Genomic DNA, 13,611 nt, shown 5'->3' with positions numbered 1-13,611 from the left:
TGAGATATAATTGACATATAATATTGTATAAGTTGAAGGTATACAATATGTTGATTTGATCCATTTATATATTGCAAAATGATTACCACCATAGTGTTAGTTAATACCTCCATTATGTCACATAATTACCTTTTTTATGTGTGTGTGATGGGAACATTTAAGATCTACTCAGTAACTTTCAAATGTATAATAATATATTAAGAGCTGTAATCACCATGCTGTACAGTAGATCTCCAGAACTTACTCATCTTACAACTGGAAGTTTGCACCCTTTGATCTCCCCATTTTCCCCCATGCCCCAGCCCCTGGTAAATTGCAAACTAGTTTTTGGTTATCGTTTTATTCTTTTTTTATGTCTGATCTTATTTATTTGTTAGTCTTAGAAAATTTCATTTTTGCCAGGACTCAGACTTAGAGGTAGAAGCTCTCAGAGAGGACAACCCATGTCTCTTGGCAATCTGTTCCTGGCGTTTTTCTTTGGCCTCCTTCATTCTCTTGGCCAAAAGTTTAGCATGTTCTGTAGCCTCCTCCTTATTTTTCTCAGTATGCTGTTTCTTTAGAGCAATACACCAACGTTTGTGTTGCAGGACGTGTGGAGTAACAACACGCTAAATCTTGGGTGCTTTGGTCCTAGGTTTTTTACCTCCTTTTTTTAGGGGCTTTCTCACAACGTATTGGCGGACATCATCTACTTTAGAGAGATTGAAAAGTTTGCGGATTCTGCTTGCTCTTTTGGGCCCCAAGCAACGAGGCTTGGAGCTGATGGGTCCTGGGAAAAACACACTGTTCCCCAATAAAAAGTCCTGGAAAAACACACTGTTCTCCAATAAAAAGTCCTGGAAATACACACTGTTCCCCAATAAAGTCCTGTTCCCCTTCCCCAATAGCATCTTAAAAATCATAATACAACATAAAAATTTGACGTTGGTGCAATGTGTGTGTATAATTCTTTGTCATTTTTCATGTGTGTAGATTTGTGCAATGACCGCCACAATCAAGATACAGAAATGTTACCCCTTTCATAGTCTACCCCCACCATTATCCTTAATCTCTGGCAAACAGTAATCTGGTTTTCATCTCTATAATTTAGTCATTTCGAGAATGTTATTTAAATGGAACCATACAGTATATGACCTTTTGAGATTTTTTTTTTTTCATTTGGCGTAATGTCCTTGGAAACCACCCAAATTGTTGCGAGTAACAATAGGTCATTTCTTTTTATTACTTAGTAGTATTCCATGTTATAGATGTACTACAGTTTGTTTAACTATTCACCTATTGAGGGACATTTTGGTTGTCTCCAGTTTGGGGTTATTACAAATAAAGCTGCCATGAACAATCTAGTATAGGTTTTTGTATACATAAAATATTTCGTTTCTCTGGAGTGAATGCCCAGAAGTACAATTGCTGAATCATGTGGTATTTGTTTAGTTTTTAAAGAAACTGCCAAACTATTTTCCAGAGTGGCTGTACCACTTACATTCCCACTGGAAATGTATGAAACATCCAGTTCCTCTGCATCTTCCCCAGAATTTGGTATTAGCACCCTTTTGTGTTTTTTTAAATTTCAGCTGTTCTAATAAGTGTGTAGGATTATCTCATCATTGTCTTAATTTGCATGTCCCTAATGGCTAGACATTGAACATCTGTTTTGATTTTTTTAAATTGAAATATATATAATGAGATAATTATAGGTCACATGCAATTGCAAAAACAAATGCAAAGTGATCCCTTGTGCACTTTGGCCAGTTTCCTCTAATGGTAACATTTTAAAAAATTAAAGTATAATATGCCAACCAGAATTTTGACCTTGCTACAATTCCTCCATCTCTTTCAGATTTCCTCAGTTTTACTCATAAGTGTGTATATGTGTGTGTATGAAGTTTTACACAATTTTATCACCTGTGTAGATTTGTGCATCTACCACTATAATCAAAATACTGAACAGTTCCAACATCACAATGATCCGTGGTGTTGTCCTTTTGTAACCACACCCATTTCTTTCCTGCCCCACTAACCCTTGGAAACCACTAATTTGTCCTCCATTTCTAAATTTGGTTATTTCAGAAATGTTATATAAATGGAATCATGCAGTATATAATCTTTTGGGATTGACTTTTTCATTCAACATTATGTTCTTGAAAACTGTCTAAGTTGTTGCAAGTATCGATAATTCATTCCTTGTTATTGATGAGTGACATTCCATGGGTGGGTGTACCACAGTTTATTTAACCAGTCACTTGGTGAAGGACATCCGAACTAATTCCAGTTTGGGGCTATTACCAGTAAAGCTGCTATGAACATTTGAGTACAGGTTTTTGTGTGAACATAAGCTTTCATACCTCTGGGATAAATGCTCAAGAGTGTAATTGCTGGGTTGTATAGTAATTGCATGCTTAGTTTTATAAGAAACTGCCAAACTGTTTCTGAGAGTTGCTATACCATTTCCCACCAGCAGTGTAGGAGAGATCCAGTTTTTCTGCATCCTTATCAGCATTTGGTGTCACTTTTTTATTTTAGCCATTCTCATAGATGTGTAGTAATATCTCATTGTGGTTTTCATTTGCATTTTCCTGATGGCTAATAATATTGAACACCTTTTCATATGTTATCTGCCATCTGTATATCCTGTTTAATGAAATGCCTGTACATGTGTATGTTTTGCCTATTTTCTAACTGACTTGTTTGGGTTTTTTTACTGTTGAATTTTGAGAGTTCTTTACATATTCTAGATACCAGTCTTTTGTCAGATATGTTGTTTGCAAATATTTTTCCCAGTCAGTAGCTTGTCTTGTCATCCTCTTCATTCTTTTCATCCTCTGGTCTTTTTCAAGAGCAAAAGTTTTTTGAAAATTTGGCAAGGTCTGATTTATCAATACTTCCTTTTATGGATTATGCTTTTGGTGTCCAGTCTAAAAACTTTGTGATTCTCTGATTCTCTGATACCAACTGAATGTTTAACAGTTCAGTTCAATTCTGACATTATCTCCCAGGAGATAGCATTGGATCCCACAAATTAAAGGGCTCAGTCTCACAAGACTGGCCCCACTTCAGCTGCCAGTCACAATTTCCGGGTCACCCATACTTCAGATTTACTAGCTATAAATTGGGGGTTACCATGACCTCCTCCTCATGTTTAATAATTTGCTAGAATAGCTCACAGAGCTCAGGAAAACACTTATGTTTACCACTTTATTACAAAGGATTCGACTCAGGAACAGCCAAATGGAAGAGATACATAGAGCAAGACATGAAGGGAGGGGTACAGAGCTTCCATGCCTCCCTCCCAGCACATCTGTATGTTCATCCTGGAAGCTTTCTGAACCTCATCATTTAGGGATTTTTATAGAGGGGTTTGTTTATATGGAGGTTCCATTATGTAAGCATGATTGATTAAATCATTGGCCATTGGTGATTAAACTCAATCTCCAGCCCTTCTTCCCTCCCTGGGAGGAAGGTGGGGGTGCCGGGGGGTGGGGTGGGGGGAGGTGAAAGTTGCAACCCACTAATCCAGCCCTCTAATTACATGATTGCTTCTTTGTCAACCAGCCTCCAACCTGAAGTTATGGAGGAGCCCACCGAGAGTCATTTTCTCAGGGTATACTCAGGCACGGATGAAAAGGGATTACTAGGAATAGCAAACTAACAAAGGACAGTTTTATCACTCAGGAAATTCCAGGGATTATAGGAGATCTGTGCCAGGAACTAGGGACAAAGACCAAATATATATTTCTTATTATACCACACCCTGTCTAGCCCTAGATCCTGAAGATTTTCTCATGTTTTTTTCTTAAAAATTTTAGTTTTACATTTTACCTTTAAGTCGATGACTCATTTTGAGTTAATTTTTTTTGAAAAGGAGTGAGGTTTAGGTTGAGGTTATTTTTTTAAATTTATTTTTTTAATAAGTATGTTGACATACAATATTATGTTTCAGGTGTACAACATAGTGATTTGTCATTTATCTACTTTACAACATAATTACCACAATAAACCTAGTAACCATCTGTTGCCACACAAGGTTATTACAATATTACTATTTTCCTTATGTTGTAGATTAGATCCCCATGGCTAATTTATTTTGTAACTGGAAGTTTGTATCGTATATTCCACTTCAACTTTTTCATCCATACCCCCTAGGGTGAGGGGTTTGGGGTTGTTTTTTGTTGTTGTTGTTGCTTTGCCCATAGATGTGCAATTATTTCAGCACCATTGAATTGCTTTGCACCTTTGTCAAAAACTAGTTGGCTGTATGGCTAATGGGGCTATTTCTGGATCCTCTATTCTGTTCCAATGATCCATGTGTCTATCCCTCTGCCAAAACCTCAGTCTTGATTACTGTACCTGTGCAGTGAGCTTTATAATTGATTAGAGTGATTCTTCCACTTTATTCTTCTTTGTCAAGACTGGTTTAGCTATTCTAGAGGCTGTGCCCTTCTCTATAAATTTTAGAATATGCTTGTCTATGGAGGTTGAACATATTCTTATGTGCTTATTTGCCCTCCACATATCCTCTTTGATGAAATGTCTCTTTGCCTTTTGCCCACTTTCTAATTAGATTGTTTGTTTCTTCAGTGTTGAGTTTTGAGATTTCTTTATATGTTATAGATTAGAATCTTGTCAGATTTGCAAAGGGTTTGTGAATATTTTCTCCCAGTCTGTAGCTTGTCATTTCATTCTCTTAACAGTGTCTTTCAGAGAGTTAGAGTTTTCAGTTTTGATGAAGGCAAATTTATGTATTTTTCTTTTACAGTTCATGTTTTTGGTGTCGTGTCTAAGAACTCTTCACTAAGCCCTAAGTCCTGAAGATTCTCTCCTATGTAGTCTTGTAACCGTTTTATAATTTTACATTTTACATTTAAATTTGTGATCCAGTTTGGGTTATTTTTTATAAAATGTGATATTTAGATCAAGATTCATTTTGGGTTTTGCTTATAAATATACAATTAATTTAGCACCATTTGTTGAAAAAACCATCCTTCATTCATTGAATTGTTTCTGCATCTTTGTAAAAAAAAATTAGTTGGCTATACTTGTGTGAGGTTTTTCTGGGTCCTCTATTCTGTTCCATTGACCTATGTGTCTGTTCCTTCATCAATACTACATTTTCTTGGTTCCTGTAGCTAAATAAGAAGTCTTGAAATCAGGTAGATTGATTCCTCACATTTTATTCTTGGTCACAATTGTAGCTATTCTAGTTCCTTTGTCTTTCCACATACGTTTCAGAATAATTTTTTTTAAAGATTTTATTGGGGAAGAGTGTGTACTTCCAGGACTTCCTTCCAAGTGAAGTTGTTATCCTTTCAATCTTAGTTGTGGAGGGTGCCATTCAGCTTCAAGTTGTTATCCTTTCAGTCTTAGTTTTGGATGACGCAGCTCAGCTCCAGGTCCAGTTGCCGCTGCTAGGTGCAGGGGGCACAGCCCACCATCCCTTGCGGGACTCGAGGAATTAAACTGGCAACCTTGTGGCTGAGCCCACTGGCCCATGTGGGAATCGAACCGGCAGCCTTCGGAGTTAGGAGCACGGAGCTCCAACCGTCTGAGCCACCAGGCCGTCCCTAGAATAATTTTGCTTGTATCTACAAAAAATTCTTGCTTAGATTTTGATAGGAATTGCATTAAGTCTATATATCAACTTGTGTAAAATTGATATTTTTGCTATGTTGAGGCTACCAAGCTATAAGCACAGTATCTATTCCCATTTATTTAGATCTTTGTTGATTTTTTAATCAACATTTTGTAGTTCTCAGAATACAAGCCCTGTACATGTTTTGTTGCATTTATACCTAAATATTTCATTTTCTGAGTGATGTGAAGTATTGTATTTTCAATTTGTTTTCTCATGTTCACTGCTCGCATATAAAAATACAACTGATTTTTGTGTGTTGTTCTTGTATCCTGTAACCTTGCGGAAGTCACTTATTACTTCTAGAAGTTTTTTATGGCTTCCTTGAGCTTTTCTTTGTAGACTATCACATCATATGCAAATAGGGACAGTTCTATTTTTCCTCAATTTGTATGCCTTTAATTTTGTTTTCTTGCTTCATTGCACTGGCTAGAATTTCCACTACTGTGTTGAATAAGAGTACTGATGGTCAACATCCTTGCCTTATTCCAGATCTTAAGGGAAAACATGGGTCTCTCACTATCAAGTATGATGTTAGTTGTAGGATTTTTGTAGATTTTTAAAACTAAAATTGACAAAGTTTCCCTTTATTCCAAGTTTCTTTGAGTTTTTATCATGAATGGGTGTTGGATTTTGTCAAAAACTTTTTCTGCATCAATCGATATGATCATGTGATTTTCCTTCTTTAGCTTGTTGGTATCGTGGGTTATGTTGATTGATTTTCAAATATTGAACCAGTTTTGCATTCCTGGAATAAACCCCCTTGGTCATGGTATATAATTCTTTTTCTATATTGCTGAATTATGTTTGCTAATAGTTTTTTAAGAATTTTTGCATCTATGTTCATGAGGAATCTTGGTCTCTAGTTTTTCTTTTTCATACTATCTTTGTCTAGTTTTGTTATTAGGCTTCATGGAATGAATTAGGAAAAATACCCTCTTCTATTTCCTGGAAGAGATAGTCAAGGTTTGGTGTTAATTCTTCTTGAAAGATTTGTGGAAATCTCCCAGTGAAACCATCTGGGTATAGAGACTTCTATTTCAGAGTTGTTTTTAAATTGTGAGTTCAATTTCCTTAATAGTTATGAGGCTATTCAAATGAACTATTCCATATTGGAAGAGTTGTGGTAGTTTGTACATTTTGAGGACTTGGTCCATTTCACCTAAGTTGTCAAATTTATGTGTGTAGAGTTGTTCATTGTACTCCCTTATTATTCTTTTGATATCTGTAGGGTCTGTAATGATATACCCTGTTTCATTTCTGATATTGGTGTGTCTTCTCTGATTTTTTTCTTTGTCAGTCTTACTAGAGGTTTTTTTTTTTTATTTATTCTACTGTTCTTTTTGGAGAACTAGCTTTTTTTAAAAGGGATTTTAAAGATGATTTAATGGAACTTTACAATGTGCAAAATTAAGACATTTTATGTACAATAATAGTCTGTGTTCTACTTATGAATTACTTCATGTAAATGCTCTTAAACTCAATATAAGAGGACTTTAATTTACACTCTAAGTAATATTAGTCATAAGAAAATTCTAATTATCTAAAATGAAGGAATATTTTCTTTTTCATCAGTTATGCATACACATAATTGAAAGAGCTAAATTTTTCTACAAAGATCATAGAAACTTTATTATGAAAAACAGTACTTTAAGAGAATATATTTATTATTTACTTTTTTTTCCAATACAACTTCTGATGTTTATTTTATTTTATTTTAAATTTATTGGGGTGACAATTGTTAGTAAAATTACATAGATTTCAGGTGTACAATTCTGTATTACATCATCTATAAATACCGTTGTGTGTTCACCACCCAGAGTCAGTTCTCCTTCCATCACCATATATTTGATCCCCCTTACCCTCATCTCCCTGTTATTTACTTTTATATCTCTAAAAAATACATGGTGGTGATGCTACTTTTCCCCCCTGTATTAGCCATCGTCTACTGGGGCTGAGGATGTGGTTCTCTTTCCTGTCCCCATCCCATCATACATACACTTGTTTCCAATCTCTTATCCTTCCACTATAGTTAAAGCACAATTTTAGTTAGATCATTTTTCAGTGTTCACATTAGTATAAATTAGTAAATGCTATTCAAAGCGATGCCATTGAAAAAAACTGTGATTACTTTGCCTTACTACTAATCTTTACATTTTCCCTGGAGTTAACAATTGCCTCGTTTTTTCTTCATTTTAATTTTTAATATATTTATCATAAACTCAAATTCAAACCTTGAACTTTGTGCCAATTGTCTGAATCTCCACTTAAGGGTTCATTCTTTTTTTCCTCTACTTGCCAATTCTTTGTCTTTTTGCTATATTCTCTGGGAGATTTTCTCAACTGTATCTTCTATTAGTTATTTCTCTTACCTACTTTTATATTTTTAATTTCCAAGAGCTCTTGTTTGTCCCGTGTTTGCACTATCTTCTAACCTCCTGAGGATATTAATAATTGTCAAGTTTTCTTCTTGTTGCATAGCCTGTTTCCTCCAAAGTGTTGTTCTTCTTTCTTCTTCTCCTTCTTTTTTTTTTTTTTTCCTTAAGAACCAACTCTTTGTTTCACTGGTTTTCCCTATGGTTTTTCTATTTTCAATTTCATTAATTTCTGCTCCTACTTTTATTATTTCCTTTCTTCTGATGGCTTTAGGTTTATTTCACTCTTTTCTAGTTTCTTGAGATGAGCTTTTAGATGATTGATTTTGAGGCTTTTTCTCTTTTCAAATTTTCCTCACAGCACTGCTTTAGCTTGTCCGTCAGGTACTGTGCACTGGTTATCAATCCCAGGGAACGATTCCAAATACTTCTGCCCACTGCATCTTGGTGTCAGGCTCCCCACTAGACCTCTGCTGATACCACCCTGGCTGGGAGGGGGATAGGTACCCTGTCATTGCTTCCCATGTGATGTCCACTGACACTGTTGGCAGAGGCGCCCTTGTTACTGCTGAGCCTTGGTGAGAGCTCCATAGGCCTCCTCTGACGTCACCTCCACGGGGAGGGTGAAAGGTACTTTTTTATTTATGGGTGAGGATGGAAGCCCAGAATCACCACATGGTCTCCACTGAGGGGTTAGGGGAGGAAGAGGCAGCTGATACAGCCCAGGAGCGAGGAAAGATTCAGCACCCTACTGCACTTTCTCTGGCACCACCCCCGTAGGGGCCAGGAGGCGGGGCACCTCGTTACAGTCTGACAAGGGTGGAAATATATGCGCTCAACTTTGCTGTTCGTCAAGGTGGGTAGGGCTGCAGTGTTTTCTGTGGTGTTTGGCTTGAGCAGAGTGGTCATTGTCTGAAGGTTTTCTATCTTGCCAGACTGCCCCTTTCCCAGTCCTTTGGCTAGAGAGAATGGGCTTTTCTTGGAACAGTTTTTCTCTGCACCTGTTGGCATTTCTGGGTTGCCAGCTTCTCCAGCACCAAGTCTAGGATATATAAGGCTAAAAGGAAACCCAGGGACATCATTTTTTGGTTTTAGGGTCCCTAACCAGTCAGCCTTCTTCATCTTTCCGAATCTTCCTATGTTTCATATATAATGTCCAGAGTTTTTTAGTTGTATTTAGCAAGAATAGGTAAAATTATATCTACTCCATCGCCAGAAGACGCAGTCCCTATAATTATGATTTTTGAGACTTCATATGGTTCCGTGCATTTGTGCTGATTTTATTTGTATATGTTGAATGACCCTAAAGATTTATGCAAGTTAGTACTTCTTTATTTATTGTATATTTTATTATTAAAAGGTCTGCCCTTTTTATTAATCTGTGAAGCACTTTGGACCTTAAATTCCACCTCAATCATTATATTTCCAGATCTGCTTTCATTTTCTTACATTTGCCTGGTGTATATTTTTTTAAATCTTTATTGAATTACAACATGATACAGAAAAGTGCACACATTATATGCATGTTCAGCTGGATGATTTTTGAACAGACCTGAGCAAACCTGTACAACCCCCACCAAGATCAAGAACATTACTAGCACTCAAGGAGCTCCCACCCTGTGTTCCTTTCTAATCACTAACCTCCTCCCAGGGGTTACCACTATCCTGATTTCTAGCAGCATATATTAGTTTTACCTGTTTTTGAAATCTGTATAAATGTAATCATACAGTATTGATGTATTGCTCTTTTGGTCTGGCTTCTTTGGCCAGCACAATGTTCATGAGATGAGACTCATGCATGGTGTGTGTAGCAATGTGTTCATTCTCGTTGCTGTGTAGTATTTCCTTGCGTGAATGTAGCACAGCTTGTTGATCCATTCTAATGTTGATGGGCATTTGCATGTTTTCAGTTTAGAATAAAGCAACTATGAACATCATAGTACCTGTCCTTTGGTAAACATATGTTCACATTTCTCATTTCTTTTGGGTATAAACCTAGGACTGGAATAGCTGGATCATAGAGTATTGCATATTTTCAGGTTTAATAGATACTACCAATCAGTCTTTCAAAGTGTTTGTACTATTTTATGCTCCTAAAAAACAATTTATGAGTTTGAGTTGCTCCATGTCCTCACCAGCTCTTGGTTCTCTTCCATCTTTTTCATTTTGGCCATTTCTAGTAATATGGTGGAGCATCTTATTGTAGTCTAATCCGTATTTCCTTGCTAACTAATAAAGTTGAGCATCTTTTCTTATGCTTGTTTGCCACTTGGATGTCTTCTTTGTGAAGTGCCTGTTCCTTTTGTTCATTTTCAGTTGCTCTTATTGATTTCTAGAAATTCTTGATCTATTGGAGATATGAATTGTTTGTCAGATACAGTATTGCAGTTATCTTCTCCCACTGTGGTATTTGCCTTTACACTCTTAATTTTGTCTTCTGATGAACAGAAGGCCTTAAATTTGATGTAGTCCAATTTAATAATCTTTTACTCTACCATATATCAAAACTTAATATGAAGTACATTAATTAAGACAAGTCAGGGGGATCGATTCTTAAATTATATAAATGTCTAACCACTATGTTATACACCTGAAATTAATATAAAATAATATTGAAAATTTTAAAAGGGGGGGAAAGGTAAAGGGGAATAAGAAGTTCTAATTTTCAGATATTAAACAAATAAGTCATGAGGATGTAATGTACAGCATGGGAAATGTAGTCAATAATATTGTGAAAGCGTTGTATGGTGTCAGATGGTTGCTGGACTTACGGTTATCACTTCTTTAGGTATATAAATGTTGAATAACTATGGTGTACACCTGAAGCTATATAATATTATATGTTAGCTATATTTTAATAAAATCTTTTTTAAAAAAGACAGTGTAGTACTGGTCCAAGAATAGACAAACAGACCAATGGAAATATAGAATTTGGGAATAAACCTCCACATATATATGGTCACAGGGCAACACTGTAGAGCAGTGGAGAAAGGGAAATCTGTTCAATAAGTGGTGCTAGGTCATCTTGATATCCATATGGAAGAAATTAATCTTGTCCCGAAGGCATACCACCCACCAAAATCCTTCCCAGGAAGACCATAGATCTAAATGTGAAAAATAAAGCAATAAAACTTTTGGAAGAAAACATTAAACATCTTTATGACACTGACGTAGGCAAGGATTTCCTAAGACATAATGAGTGCTCACCATAATGGAAAGAAAGATAAATAACATGGCATGTTTCTGTCCAACGCTTTATTTCACATCTTGCTTTTTTGTTTTAGATGTATGGAGACTACAGTTTCTTTTTTTAACCCAATTCCATAGTCTGTATCTTTTATAGCAGAATTCAGGTTATTCAATTTATTCAGTTGAATTATAATTTATTTGATTTTATGCCTCCTATTATTTTATGTTTACTATTTATTTTACTTGGTTGGTATTTCCTAACTTTTTCTTTTCCAATTTTTGCTGGTTCAGTCACATTTCTCTTAATTCCCCTCCAGTTATTATTTTAGAATTCTAATATTTGAAATTTTGATTATTTTTATCAATTTCTCCTAATACTTACATTCACCTTCCCTACAAATATGATTGTCTTTATTTTCTTTATTACTAGATCCAAATAATGTCCAGTGTCATTTGGATCAAGTAATAGAGATGCATAATTTCCTTCTCCTCCTCATTTCACTCAGTAGATTTTTCCAGGGTATGTAAATTTTTTTTCCACTTAGTAATAGTAATAATCTTATTTATTCCAAATACCCAATTACATTATTCTTCTCTATTCAGATATAACTGTATATCAATTGCAAGGATCATTTCTCAAAACTGCTTTCCTCTGATTTTGAGGTTTCTGTAACTATTCAGTTTATAATTGTTTAGACTATTCCCTTGAGTATTTTCCTGAGATAGGAATATTGGCATATTATGCCATAAATGCTTTTATGTCTAAAATTGTCTTTTGCTCTCACAGAAGAATGGTATAGGTCAAGGGTGGATTTAAAATTCTTGGCTCTAGATCAATTTCTCTCAATATTTCATAGATGTTTTCTTCTAATATGGCTCCTATTGTTGCAAATAAGCAGTCTAGTGCCATTGTGATACCTTCCCATTGTAAAGAACATTATTTTTCCACCTGGAAGTATTTTAGGTTTTCTTTTTATCCTTTAAATTCAATGGCAAATCAGATTTGGGGTTAATTGGGTTCCTCTGGGAGTCAAGGATTGGGGTTATTTCTGTGAGGAAAGATCAATGAGTTAGGGTCCAATAAGATTAGATAATCCAGGTCCTATAAATGTCATTCATATTGGGGCAGTGACAGTCTTGGGGAATCCTTGAAGGAAAATAATTGGAGACATCTGTGGATAAGTGATTGGGAGCTCTAGAAATTCTTGAAGTTTTAATAAGAGTTGGAGATGTAAGTATCAGAATTCATTGATTGGTCCACGAGAGTTATTGATTGGGACACTGAGGTGGTGAACGATCAATTGCAAGCCTGGGATTGCCAGTCTTTGGGAATGAGTCTTGGGGGCCTCTAGGAGTCATTGATTGGGACCTGTGAACATCGGTAATCGCAGAACTGTGTAAGTGGGTATGTGATGGACCAGAAGGTCTGTTATTGAGGGTTTTATGGGAGTCACTGATTTTATATATGGGCTGTGAGTTATGGGGTCCTATAGTGGTCAGGTTTGGCCCCCAAGGTATGTTAAGCAGATCCATGGTTGATTTTCTCTTGAGGGTGTGTTGCCTGTGTTGTTGATTATTTGAGGAGCCTGTGGAAACTAGTTGGTGGCACCACTGTTTTTATCAGACAGTGGCAATTAATGATTTAGGAGTCTGTACATACACGCTGGTGTTCAGGGCCCAGATGGGAATTTGGGGGAGAGGGTCAGGCGATGAGTTTACTTTTCCATCTTTGGCAGAAGAGGTTGGGCTCTATAACTTGCCCAGAATGTATACTGATATATATAGAAGGTGGTTTATGCACATGTGACATGGTCACCCCTCAGCTGGTGCACTTTGAAGGCAGCAGGAAACAGGAATAATGTTTATTGTGTCTCTGCTGTATATAGACTACCATATGGCATAGTAGTTAAGAAAATGCACTTTGGAGCCAGGCATACCTGGGTTTAAATCTCTGTCCTTCCCCCTAATCTGAGTGATCTTGGGGCAAATATGTTAGTATTTCTGAGTGGCTCTATCTGATGGTAAATGGGAATAAGAACAATAATAGTAATACCAAGTTCACAGGATGAATGTGAAAATTAAATGAGGTACTTAGTAAAATATGTCTTGTACCTTTTAATAATAGCAATATTTAATATTAATGGAATGTGTTCTAGGTGCCAAGTAGGAGTGAGTGCTTTAGAAGCATCACTTCATTTAACTGTAACAACCCTATGAGATGGGTATTTTCATACTCAGTTTTAAGATAAAGAAACTCAGGCTAAAGTGACTTACCCAGATTCTAGCTAGAACTGAGAAGAGCTGGATTTCAAATCCTCATTCATTTTACACCAAATCTCATGGGTTTTTCCCACACTCTATGCTAATACTTGGTGTTGGTTTCCCTGAACTTTTCTCTTCCACAGTATCCATCACAGTGAG

At 36.1% G+C, this 13,611-nt stretch overlaps 1 protein-coding gene across 3 annotated transcripts in view; it reads left to right on the top strand.

Moving 5' to 3' along the window:
• ZNF41 (zinc finger protein 41) overlaps positions 1-13,611 on the top strand; it is a 60,754-nt gene that overhangs the window by 10,792 nt on the left and 36,351 nt on the right. The window lies entirely within an intron of this gene.

The sequence above is a fragment of the Rhinolophus sinicus genome, chromosome X (assembly GCF_036562045.2).
Source record: "Rhinolophus sinicus isolate RSC01 chromosome X, ASM3656204v1, whole genome shotgun sequence".
NCBI classification, from domain to species: domain Eukaryota; kingdom Metazoa; phylum Chordata; class Mammalia; order Chiroptera; family Rhinolophidae; genus Rhinolophus; species Rhinolophus sinicus.
The sequence above is the reverse complement of the archived record's forward strand: the minus strand, read 5'-3'. Positions and strand labels throughout refer to the sequence as shown.